The sequence below is a fragment of the Thalassophryne amazonica genome, chromosome 10 (genome assembly GCF_902500255.1).
Source record: "Thalassophryne amazonica chromosome 10, fThaAma1.1, whole genome shotgun sequence".
NCBI lineage: Eukaryota > Metazoa > Chordata > Actinopteri > Batrachoidiformes > Batrachoididae > Thalassophryne > Thalassophryne amazonica.
This window is the reverse complement of record NC_047112.1, coordinates 100,767,732-100,781,836: the sequence shown is the minus strand read 5'-3', so window position 1 is coordinate 100,781,836 and position 14,105 is coordinate 100,767,732.

Genomic DNA, 14,105 nt, shown 5'->3' with positions numbered 1-14,105 from the left:
GGAACACACACACCTTCTGAGCATTTTATCTACAAGGCCTGATAATTTTCAATCTTATCTTTTTTGTCTTTTATCAATTTTCTTAGTCCAGGTTCTTTTGGGTAAGAGGCAATTAAAAATATCACCTGTCAACTTGGGCGGAAATCCCGACTCACTCCTCCAGATCGTGCAGAAATTATAAAAGGTTTCTGCTTACCTTTTAGTCGTGATCACTGTTATTTACGGTCTGGAGGGATGAGCTGGACTGCCCCAGGCTGCCGGAATGCCCCTGGACCCTCCTGAAGCTGGCTCGCCAAGTTCTGTCGTGGCTCGTCTTTAGTCTTCTCAGGATGTCATCTTTTAGATAACACAAACTAATTGCAAGTGATATGCTAGAAAAGGACACAACACTTTAGAATAATTCAGCCTTAAGCAAGATAAAAGGCACAGAGTTTTTAAGTTTATTTAAGCCTTCGACACAGAGCTTAGACAAACTGAGTCCTCTAGAGAGACTGAATAAGTGACAACCGCGCTCATCTATTTATTGGAGACCCGCGGGCATCGCTCCTCCTTCGACTTTTTTATTTATTTCATTCCCAAGACATGGTTTTCTATTGGAAGCGTCCTCTAGTGAACCCTAAGCAGGTGTTAGGCCATTATTTCAATGTGACAAACGCTCCCATTAAAATGTGAAGGATTTACAACTGATTTTTTTAAAAGACCTTCAGCCACAGGTGCAGCTGGCCTGAGGCCCGCCCCGCACGTGGCCTCAGCCACAGGTGCAGCTGGCCTGAGGCCCCTGCACGTGGCCTGCGGGAAAGCACCTAAAAGGCCTTGGAAAGCCCCTGACAGACTGAATGACTAATAAAGCCCTTTTTTTGGGTTGAACACCTGCTAGTTCAACCAGAGGACATACAGTTCGGATCAGGACACTTGATAGTTCATCATAGTTCAAATAAGGACCTAAAAATTCTTCTACATATGATTCAAACCACCGCAGCGCAGTGCCTTTAATACCTATGGCATGCTTTAATCTCTGTAATAAAATTTTATGGTCAACAGTATCAAAAGCAGCACTGAGGTCTAACAGAACAAGCACAGAGATGAGTCCACTGTCCGAGGCCATAAGAAGATCATTTGTAACCTTCACTAATGCTGTTTCTGTACTATGATGAGTTCTAAAACCTGACTGAAACTCTTCAAATAGACCATTCCTCTGCAGATGATCAGTTAGCTGTTTTACAACTACCCTTTCAAGAATTTTTGAGAGAAAAGGAAGGTTGGAGATTGGCCTATAATTAGCTAAGATAGCTGGGTCAAGTGATGGCTTTTTAAGTAATGGTTTAATTACTGCCACCTTAAAAGCCTGTGGTACATAGCCAACTAACAAAGATAGATTGATCATATTTAAGATCGAAGCATTAAATAATGGTAGGGCTTCCTTGAGCAGCCTGGTAGGAATGGGGTCTAATAAACATGTTGATGGTTTGGATGAAGTAACTAATGAAAATAACTCAGACAGAACAATCGGAGAGAAAGAGTCTAACCAAATACCGGCATCACTGAAAGCAGCCAAAGATAACGATACGTCTTTGGGATGGTTATGAGTAATTTTTTCTCTAATAGTTAAAATTTTGTTAGCAAAGAAAGTCATGAAGTCATTACTAGTTAAAGTTAATGGAATACTCAGCTCAATAGAGCTCTGACTCTTTGTCAGCCTGGCTACAGTGCTGAAAAGAAACCTGGGGTTGTTCTTATTTTCTTCAATTAGTGATGAGTAGAAAGATGTCCTAGCTTTACGGAGGGCTTTTTTATAGAGCAACAGACTCTTTTTCCAGGCTAAGTGAAGATCTTCTAAATTAGTGAGACGCCATTTCCTCTCCAACTTATGGGTTATCTGCTTTAAGCTACGAGTTTGTGAGTTATACCACGGAGTCAGACACTTCTGATTTAAAGCTCTCTTTTTCAGAGGAGCTACAGCATCCAAAGTTGTCTTCAATGAGGATGTAAAACTATTGACGAGATACTCTATCTCACTTACAGAGTTTAGGTAGCTACTCTGCACTGTGTTGTTATATGGCATTAGAGAACATAAAGAAGGAATCATATCCTTAAACCTAGTTACAGCGCTTTCTGAAAGACTTCTAGTGTAATGAAACTTATTCCCTACTGCTGGGTAGTCCATCAGAGTAAATGTAAATGTTATTAAGAAATGATCAGACAGAAGGGAGTTTTCAGGGAATACTGTTAAGTCTTCTATTTCCATACCATAAGTCAGAACAAGATCTAAGATATGATTAAAGTGGTGGGTGGACTCATTTACTTTTTGAGCAAAGCCAATAGAGTCTAATAATAGATTAAATGCAGTGTTGAGGCTGTCATTCTCAGCATCTGTGTGGATGTTAAAATCGCCCACTATAATTATCTTATCTGAGCTAAGCACTAAGTCAGACAAAAGGTCTGAAAATTCACAGAGAAACTCACAGTAACGACCAGGTGGACGATAGATAATAACAAATAAAACTGGTTTTTGGGACTTCCAATTTGGATGGACAAGACTAAGAGACAAGCTTTCAAATGAATTAAAGCTCTGTCTGGGTTTTTGATTAATTAATAAGCTGGAATGGAAGATTGCTGCTAATCCTCCGCCCCGGCCCGTGCTACGAGCATTCTGACAGTTAGTGTGACTCGGGGGTGTTGACTCATTTAAACTAACATATTCATCCTGCTGTAACCAGGTTTCTGTTAGGCAGAATAAATCAATATGTTGATCAATTATTATATCATTTACCAACAGGGACTTAGAAGAGAGAGACCTAATGTTTAATAGACCACATTTAACTGTTTTAGTCTGTGGTGCAGTTGAAGGTGCTATATTATTTTTTCTTTTTGAATTTTTATGCTTAAATAGATTTTTGCTGGTTATTGGTAGTCTGGGAGCAGGCACCGTCTCTACGGGGATGGGGTAATGAGGGGATGGCAGGGGGAGAGAAGCTGCAGAGAGGTGTGTAAGACTACAACTCTGCTTCCTGGTCCCAACCCTGGATAGTCACGGTTTGGAGGATGATTTAAGAAAATTGGCCAGATTTCTAGAAATGAGAGCTGCTCCATCCAAAGTGGGATGGATGCCGTCTCTCCTAACAAGACCAGGTTTTCCCCAGAAGCTTTGCCAATTATCTATGAAGCCCACCTCATTTTTTGGACACCACTCAGACAGCCAGCAATTCAAGGAGAACATGCGGCTAAACATGTCACTCCCGGTCCGATTGGGGACCGGGAGTGACTGTTTAATCTAACTGCGCAGATTAAACAGCTAACAGATACAGAAAAACACCGCTGTGCTCCGGAACAGGAAGTGATACAATACCGCAGTGAGAGCCAACCACCAGTAGAGGCAAGCAAAAAATGCAATTATGAAATTTGCAATTTGCAATTATGCAATTTGAAACTGTGGATATAAGTACTTTATTCTGAGAATAGCCAGCATTGATTTTATTAACATTGTGGTGTAAATAAGGTATCACCACATGTGTATCAAGCAATAATAGAGATCATGGAGATCAAGCAATAATTGCAGATGGGCTTTCTGAGGTCCCAGATAGCTTTTCTGATTTCCTTTTCTAACTTTCAGAATTTAGTAAATTAGCATATGGTCCATTGATACTTATGTGTAGACACTAGTCCCTAGAGGCAACTATTTTTGGTTTCAAATCTGGGCAAATGCAGTCCCAGAAAATTCCAAATGTGACAAACAAGAAACAGGTGTTGTAAACAAGTCAGTGCTGCTAAAAATACAAACTTGCAGAAACAAAGATACTATTCTGACAAGGTTTTGCACATAAGACTGACATGGTTTGCACATAAGACTGGCATCGCATGTTTCAAGTACACACATATATCAACTCAATCAGTCAATCAACTTTTTTCTTATATAGCGCCAAATCACAACAAACAGTTGCCCCAAGGCGCTCCACATTGCAAGGCAAGGCCATACAATAATTATGAAAAACCCCAACGGTCAAAACGACCCCCTATGAGCAAGCACTTGGCCACAGTGGAAAGGAAAAACTCCCTTTTAACAGGAAGAAACCTCCAGCAGAACCAGGCTCAGGGAGGGGCAGTCTTCTGCTGAGACTGGTTGGTGCTGAGGGAAAGAACCAGGAAAAAGAGATCGATCACTAATGATTAAATGCAGAGTGATGCATACGGAGCAAAAAGAGAAAGAAACAGTGCATCATGGGAACCCCCCCACAGTCTACGTCTAAAGCAACATAACCAAGGGATGGTCCAGGGTCACCCGATCCAGCCCTAACTATAAGCCTTAGCGAAAAGGAAAGTTTTAAGCCTAATCTTAAAAGTAGAGAGGGTATCTGTCTCCCTGATCTGAATTGGGAGCTGGTTCCACAGGAGAGGAGCCTGAAAGCTGAAGGCTCTGCCTCCCATTCTACTCTTACAAACCCTAGGAACTACAAGTAAGCCCGCAGTCTGAGAGCGAAGCGCTCTAATGGGGTAATATGGTACTACGAGGTCCCTAAGATAAGATGGGACCTGATTATTCAAAACCTTATAAGTAAGAAGAAGAATTTTAAATTCTATTTTAGCATTAACAGGAAGCCAATGAAGGGAGGCCAACACGGGTGAGATATACTCTCTCCTGCTAGTCCCCGTCAGTACTCTAGCTGCAGCATTCTGAACCAACTGAAGGCTTTTTAGGGAACTTTTAGGACAACCTGATAATAATGAATTACAATAGTCCAGCCTAGAGGAAATAAATGCATGAATTAGTTTTTCAGCATCACTCTGAGACAAGACCTTTCTGATTTTAGAGATATTGCGTAAATGCAAAAAGGCAGTCCTACATATTTGTTTAATATGCGCTTTGAATGACATATCCTGATCAGAAATAACTCCAAGATTTCTCACAGTATTACTAGAGATCAGGGAAATGCCATCCAGAGTAACGATCTGGTTAGACACCATGCTTCTAAGATTTGTGGGGCCAAGTACAATAACTTCAGTTTTATCTGAGTTTAAAAGCAGGAAATTAGAGGTCATCCATGTCTTTATGTCTGTAAGACAATCCTGCAGTTTAGCTAATTGGTGTGTATCCTCTGGCTTCATGGATAGATAAAGCTGGGTATCATCTGCGTAACAATGAAAATTTAAGCAATACCGTCTAATAATACTGCCCAAGGGAAGCATGTATAAAGTGAATAAAATTGGTCCTAGCACAGAACCTTGTGGAACTCCATAATTAACTTTAGTCTGTGAAGAAGATTCCCCATTTACATGAACAAACTGTAATCTATTAGACACCTGAGGTCCAACAGAACAAGCACAGAGATAAGTCCACTGTCCGAAGCCATAAGAAGATCATTTGTAACCTTCACTAATGCTGTTTCTGTACTATGATGAATTCTAAAACCTGACTGAAACTCTTCAAATAGACCATTCCTCTGCAGGTGATCAGTTAGCTGTTTTACAACTACCCTCTCAAGAATCTTTGAGAGAAAAGGAAGGTTGGAGATTGGCCTATAATTAGCTAAGATAGCTGGGTCAAGTGATGGCTTTTTAAGTAATGGTTTAATTACTGCCACCTTAAAGGCCTGTGGTACATAACCAACTAACAAAGATAGATTGATCATATTTAAGATTGAAGCATTAAATAATGGTAGGACTTCCTTGAGCAGCCTGGCAGGAATGGGGTCTAATAAGCATGTTGATGGTTTGGATGAAGTAACTAATGAAAATAACTCAGACAGAACAATCGGAGAGAAAGAGTCTAACCAAATACCGGCATCACTGAAAGCAGCCAAAGATAACGATACATCTTTGGGATGGTTATGAGTAATTTTTTCTCTAATAGTCAAAATTTTGTTAGCAAAGAAAGTCATGAAGTCATTACTAGTTAAAGTTAATGGAGTACTCAGCTCAATAGAGCTCTGACTCTTTGTCAGCCTGGCTACAGTGCTGAAAAGAAACCTGGGGTTGTTCTTATTTTCTTCAATTAGTGATGAGTAGAAAGATGTCCTAGCTTCACGAAGGGCTTTCTTATAGAGCAACAAACTCTTTTTCCAGGCTAAGTGAATATCTTCTAAATTAGTGAGACGCCATTTCCTCTCCAACTTACGGGTTATCTGCTTTAAGCTACGAGTTTGTGAGTTATACCACGGAGTCAGACACTTCTGATTTAAAGCTCTCTTTTTCAGAGGAGCTACAGCATCCAAAGTTGTCTTCAATGAGGATGTAAAACTATTGACAAGATACTCTAACTCCCTTACAGAGTTTAGGTAGCTACTCTGCTCTGTGTTGGTATATGACATTAGAGAACATAAAGAAGGAATCATATCCTTAAACCTAGTTACAGCGCTTTCTGAAAGACTTCTAGTGTATATGTCAGAAGATGGGGGGAAACATATCATATTCTGTCCAGAGAAAGTAAAGGGTTTGACATCTGGCTTGCATGGGAGTGAATGGAAGTCTGCATTCTACCATATGGGCTCTGTAGTGTCAGACTGGGCCTGTCAGACGCTGCACTATAACAGCGGCAAGAGCTCACAGAGGAACTCGGGAAACGTGTCCTGCATTATTTAACTTGGTAGATAAAGAAAGATCATAGCTATCATTGGTTCTTCAGACTTTAAACATTTATTGTGAAGGTTTATCGTGAGATCTTAGTGTTTTGTGATGTCCATTCATCCATCCATTTTCTTACGCTTTATCCAAAGTCAGGTTGCGGGTGCAGCACCTCAGGCAAAGTCACCCAGACCTCCTGATCCACACACACCTCCCTCAGCTCCTCCAGGGGAACCCCGAGGCGTTCCCAAGCCAGCTGTGAGACGTAGTCCCTCCAGCGTGTCCCGGGTTTTCCCCGGGGCCTCCTCCCGATGAGACGTGCTCAGAACACCTCTCCAGCGAGACGTCGAAGGGGCATCCGATAAAGAGGCCTATGCCACCTCAGCTGGCTCCTTTCGATATGGAGGAGCAGTGGCTCAACTCCAAGCTCCTCCTGAGTGACCGAGCTCCTCACCCTATCTCTAAGGGAGTGCCCAGCCACCCTGCAGAGGAAACTCATCTCGGCTGCTTGTACTCGCGATCTTGTTCTATCGGTCATGAGCCAAATCTCATGACCATAGGTGAGGGTCAGAACGTAGATCGGTTGGTAAATCGAGAGCTTTGCCCCCCTGCTCAGCTCTCTGTTCACCACGACGGTCAGATACAGCGACCACATCACTGCAGATGCTGCACTGAGCCGTCTGTCGAGCTCACGCTCCATCCATCCCTCTCTTGTGAACAAGACCATGAGATACTTAAACTCCACTTGCGGCAATGACACTCCACCAACCTGAATAGGGCAAAGCACCTTTTTCTGGTCAAGAACCATGGCCTCGGATTTGGAGGTGCTGATTTTCATCCCAGATGCTTCACACTCAGCTGCAAACTGCACCAGTGCATGCTGAAAGTCCTGATTTGATGAAGCCAACAGAACCACATCGACCACAAACAGCAGGATGAGATTCTGTGGTTCCCAAACCGGACCCCCTCTACACCCTGACTTCAGCTAGAAATTCTGTCGATAAAGGTAATGAACAGAACTGGTGACAAAGGGCAGCCCTGGCAGAGGCCAACATACACTAGAAACAGGCTTGACTTACTACCGGCAATGTGAACCAAGCTCCTGCTGCGGTCGTACAGGGACTGGATAACCCTTAACAAAGGACCCCGGACCCTGTACTCCCGGAGCACTCCCCACAGGGCACTTCGAGGGACATGGTCGAATGCCTTCTCCAGATCCACAAAACACATGTGGACTGGTTGGGCGAACTCCCATGAACCCTCGAGCACCCGATGGAGGGTGTAGAGCTGGTCCAGTGTGTTGCGACCAGGACAAAAACCACACTGCTCCTCCTGAATCCGAGGTTCGACTATCGGTCAAATTCTTCTCTCTCGTACTCTGGAATAGACCTTACCGGGGATGCTGAGGAGTGTGATCCCCCTGTAGATGGAACACACCCTCCGGTCCCCCTTCTTAAACAGAGGGACCAACATCCCGGTCTGCCAATCCAGAGGCACTGTACCTGACCGCCACGCAATGTTGCGGATACGTGTTAACCAAGACAGTCCCACAACATCCACCTCTGAGTCCCCAGTCTCTCCTTCCTCTTCAGAAGACATGACGATGGGATTGAGGAGATCCTCGAAGTATTCCTTCCACTGCCAGACAGCATCCCCAGTCAGGGTCAACAGCTCCCCACCCGCACTGTAGACAGTGTTGTTGGAGAGCTGCTTCCGCCTCCAGAGGCGTCGGACGGTTTGCCAGAATTTCTTTGAGGCCGACCAACAGTCCTCCTCATGGCCTCCCCGAACTCCTCCCAGACCTGAGTTTTTGCCTCTGCGACCACACAGGCTGCATCACACTTGGCCTGCCGGTACCTGTCAGCTGCCTCCGGTGTCCCACCTGCCAACAAAGACAAGTAGGACTCCTTCTTCAGCTTCAAAGACGTGATCATTAAAATGATAGAAAACAGTCTGCCTGCACTGATAAGTCTTCTGCTGGTTTACAGATATGATCTTTGACATAACCAATTTAACCCAAATAATTATTCATCCTTATGTGGTATTTTGGGAGGGTTTATTTTGCATAGTGGCAGATTTAGGGTCAGCTGATTCTGCCTTTAAAATGATACAGGTTGTGTGTGACTTCAAGGTTAAACAAATCACATCATATTCACTGTTGATATGACATTTTAAGTTTGTCTGGCAGATCACTCAAGTTTGTTTGGTACCGGATTTTCATCCATGACAAATTGTACATAAAGTTAACACAATGGGGGTTTTGGTGCTGGAGCAAGGCATGTGTGGGGCCCCAAAACTAAAGTAGACTAGACTCTATACCTCTGTGAAGGCTGAGCAACCTTTTATTGTCACGTCATTCCTCCTGTTCGTCCCTGTATTTTTCTAATGCACATAGCCTCCACCCTCCTCCATCATTTGGTGGTAATAACAACATTATTGTTTTTTAGGCAGACCCCGATCTGCCTTAAAGCTCAACTTTCCCTAATCAGGGACAATCTGTCAATATCTCCACCATGTTTTGTTGAAATCCCTCACTTACTTTTTGAGCTGCAATACCTTGGACATACAGGGATGATCACATAGCTTCCATGCTTCACCACTGGTTGGAGGAGGTAACCAGTGAACCAATACTGGACACCAAGTCCTCTGTGTGCAAATAATAAATTTGATCGACTCATCAATCATCAGTCTGTGTGTATGTTATGAGAATGTCTGATTTGTTGATTTACTTAGTATCTCAGTACTAACATTCATATCTCTGGAAGATCAGCCTATGGTGTTGAAAGATGTCTGAGAAGACTTCATTGGGTCATGAGGTCACTGGACAGAGAGGTGCATGGTGATGCAGTGCCATTGCAGGAGGATGAAGGTCTAATTTCAATTTCAGTTTATTTTCATTTAAATAATGCCAATTCACAACAAAGTAGCCTCAAGGTGTGTCACACAAGTGAGGTCTAACATTACCAACCCTCAGAGCAAGCACACAGGTGAAAGTGGTAAGGAAAAACTCCCTCTGATGATTTGAGGAAGAAACCTCAATCAGACCAGACTCAAAGGGGCAACCCTGTGCTTGGGCCATGGTACAGACACAATTTACAAAACAAATATACAGGAAATTTTGCCAGTGAACAGGACAGGAGAGTTTCAGAAACAGACACCACACCCATCTCTGGATGGAGCCGCACCTCAGACAGAGAGAAAAAACAGAATTAAGCATCAGAAAAACAACAAATATAAAACCCCAATTCCAATGAACCTGGGATGTTGTGTAAAATGTAAATAAAAACAGAATACAATGATTTGCAAATCCTCTTCAACCTGTATTCAATTGAATACACCAAAAAGACAAGATATTTAATGTTTCAAAAAGCTGGGACAGTAGTATGTTTACCACTGTGTTACATCACCTTTCCTTCTAACAACACTCAATATGCGTTTGGAAACTGAGGACACTAATTGTTGAAGCTTTGTAGGTGGAATTCTTTCCCATTCTTGCTTGATGTACGATTTCAGTTGTTCAACAGTCCAGGATCTCCATTGTATTTTGCGCTTCATAATGCTCCACATCTTTTACTACGAAACCACGCTGTTGTAACACGTGCAGAATGTGTCTTGGCATTGTCTTGCTGAAATTAGCAGGGACGTCCCTGAAAAAGATGTTGCTTGGATGGCAGCATGTGTTGCTCCAAAACCTGGATGTACCTTTCAGCATTGATGTGCTATCACATATGTGTAAGTTGCCCATGCCATGTCCACTAACACAAAACAATTTGAAATGTGGACTCATCAGGCCACAGCACACTTTTCCACTTTGCGTCTGTCCATTTCAAATGAGCTCAGGCCCAGAGAAGGCGGTGGCGTTTCTGGATGTTGTTGATGTATGGCTTTCACTTTGCATGGTAGAGTTTTAACTTGCACTTGTAGATGTAGCGATGAACTGTGTTAACTGACAGTGGTTTTCTGAAGTGTTCCTGCGCCCACGCGATAAGATCCTTGACACAATGATGTCGGTTTTTAACGCAGTGCCGCCTGAGGGATCAAAGGTCATGGGCATTCAGTGTTGGTTTTCGGCCTTGCCACTTACGTGTAGAAAGTTCTCCAGATTCTCTGAATCTTCTGATAATATTATGGACTGTAGATGATGGAATCCCTAAATTCCTTGCAATTGAACATTGAGAAACATTATTTATAAACTGTTGGACTATTTTTTCATGCAGTTGTTCACAAAGTGGTGATCCTCACACCATCTTTGCTTGTGAATAGCTGAGCCTTTTGGGGATGCTCCTTTTATACCCAATCATGACAAGCACCCGTTTCCAATTAACCTGTTCACTTGTGGAGTGTTCCAAACAGGTGTTCTTTGAGCATTCATCAACTTTCCCAGTCTTTTGTTGCCCCTGTCCCAGCTTTTTGGAATGTTTTGCAGGCTTCCATTTCAAAATGAGCAAATATTTGCACAAAAACTAAAAAGTCTTATCAGTTTGAACATTAAATATCTTGTCTTTGTGGTGTATTCAATTGAATATAGGTTTAAGAGGATTTGCAAATCATTGTATTGTTTTATTTACATTTACAATGTCCCAACTTCATTGTAATTGGGGTTGTAGTATAATTTGTCAGCTTTAAGCAACAAGAAAAACATAAGAAGTAATAAGGTGATCACCAGCTACTAGGTTCACTGAAAGACCCAGACTTTAAATAAAGTTGAGGCAGCGGCATGCTCTATTTCCTAATAAAATTAATTTAAGAGTAAAAAGCGTAGTAACATACTATGCCAGTATGATGGCCATATGAAAGGGAAAATAAGTGTGTCTTAAGTCTGGACTTGAAAGTCTGTACAGAATCTGATTGTTTTATTGATGCAGGGAGATCATTCCACAGAACAGGGGCACAATAAGAGAAAGCTGTGTGACCCACAATTTTTTTTTCACCTTAGGGACACAAAGTAGTCAGAACACTCAGAACACAGAGCCCAGGATGGTACGTAGGGTTTAATAAGGTCAGCTAAGCAGGGAGGTGCCAGTCCATGAACAATTTTATAGGTTAGTAGCAGAACCTTAAAATCTGATCTCACAGGGACAAGAAGCCAGTGAAGGGATGCCAAAATGGGTGTAATGTGGTCAAGCTTTCTGCTTTCTGTCAAAAGTCTGGTAGCAGCATTTTAAGCCAATTGGAGACCCCTAATGCTGGACAACAGTAGACCAGAAAATAGAACATTGTATTAATCCAATCTCGAAGAGACAAACGCATGAATCAGTGTCTCAGCATCAGCCATAGACAGGATGGGATGAATCTTCACTATATTTCGCAGGTGGAAGAAAACAGTCCTCATAATATTTCTAATGTGGAGGTCAAAGGACAACGTAGGATCAAAAATTACCCCAAGGTTCCTCACTCTGTCAGTGTGGTGTACGACACATGAGCCTCGACTAAGCATTAGCTGGTCAAATTGATGCCAATGTCTCACTGCACCAAGAACTATCATTTCAGTTTAAACGTAGGAAATTGCTAGACATCCAGCTTTTCACTGATGCAAGGCAGTCTTCTAAGGATTTTATGTGGATGAGATTACCAGCAGTTATCGGCATGTATCATCAGCATAGCAATGAAAGGTAATCGCAAAATGCCGCAATATGTGCCCAAGGGGTCCTATATAAAGGGAGAAAAGCAGGGGGCCTAAGATGGACCCCTGTGGACCCCCATATTTCATGTCACTAAGGTTAGAGGTAGTGTTATTGTACAAAACACAGTGAGAACAACTGTCAGGTATGATGTCAACCATGCAAGGGCATGCCCAGTCATCCCAAAAATGATTGTTCAGCCTATCGAGTAGAATATGATAATTCACAGTATCAACCACAGCAATAAGATCTAACAGCACCATAACCATAGTGGTGTCCAAATCCATTGCAAGCAGAAGGTCATTCACCACTTTAGTGAGAGCTGTCTCTGTGGAATGATATTTTCTAAAAGCAGACTGCATTGGCTCAAAAAGATTAGATAGTCCACGAGCTGCTGTGAAACCACCTTTTCCAGAATTTTAGAGCAAAATCATAGATTTGATATCAGCCTATAGTTTTTCAATACTCTAGGGTCAAGATTAGATTTCTTAAGTAATGGTCTAATCACTGCAGATTTGAAACATTTAGGAACAGATCCAGAGGTTAATGAGAGATTAATCATTTCCAGCACAGTCGGCCCAAGAGTGGGCCACAGGTCCTTAAACAGTTTTGTTGATATGGGATCAAATAAGCATGTTGTGACTTTGAAGTCTTGGTGCTTTCAGAGTTACTGTTGTTGTGAGACTTGTGACCTTTTTTCCAGCAGTGCAAGTTTTCCTACTTTTCATTTGGTTATCACATCCAGCACACAAAGTTTGGCCATAGTGAGGTGATTTGTGTTCATATATATACATATATGCACCCATGAGCATGCTTGTCTAAAAATCAAGTGTGGTTCCGATGTTGTGCTGGTGCATTGACATAATCATCACCAGAAAGTGTTTGCACTTTGGAACAAGAAAAACCTGGTCTAAAGTTCAGTCCTGTGTGTATTTATTATATTTAAAGAAGACAATAGTCGGAAAGTCTCTTATGGCATTTTCACAATGCATGCACACTCTACTTGTACACACAGGAATGCATATTGGCATAAGGGCAATTCCACGGTGACTGACGTTACATTCTGAAAGAAAGCAGGCCTCTTGAAGTGACCAAGACTTAAAATATATAGTGTTCCTATTTTGTGGAAGACATAATAGGGACAAGGTCTACTTGGCAGGGGAACATAGTAGAGAAGCTTGAATCTTCGACTGGACTGGGTTGCTTGATGCGAGGATGTTTCGCTTCAAATCTCAGAAGCTTCGTCAGCTAAAATTCTTGCTCTGGTAGTCTGACTTCTGTCTTGACTCTTGTAGAGAAGAATAAACAGAAGCCAACAAAAGCTGGAGTTTTTTTAAACCTAACCAGACCTCTCCTACCGAGAGGCCGACTGCTATAGGCTAGTGACTAAACAATAGCTCTAATTAGCACCTATTGTGCTCTAGTTAGCACCCTCCTAATGACACGGCAGCTGTCCCTCCTAATGATGGGACGGAAGCTTCTCCTGATGGCTCCCTTGACGACTGTCCTGATGACGTGAATGACTCATTACCATGAACAAAACACTGAAACTGCTTTGACCTGAGTACCCCATTGTAAACAGGGGACAAAGCGTGTCTCAGACCACCTCCCCGGTTAAGGCTGGGTTTCAACTGTTTCACATAGAATGCTTCCTTGACACCTCTCTCAAACCATTTCTTCTCTCTGGCTAAGATTTTAACTTCCTTGTCCTCAAACGTGTGGTTAGTGTCTTTCAGGTGGAGATGAACTGCAGATTGCGGTGCATTTGTGCTTTCTCTGCGGTGCTGGTATAGCCTTTTGTGTAAAGGTTGCTTAGTCTCACCTATGTAGTGTTCATTACAGTTTTCCTGACATCTGATAGAATACACTACATTGCTCTGTTTGTAACTAGGGATCCTGTCCTTAGGGTGAACTAATTTCTGTCTCAAG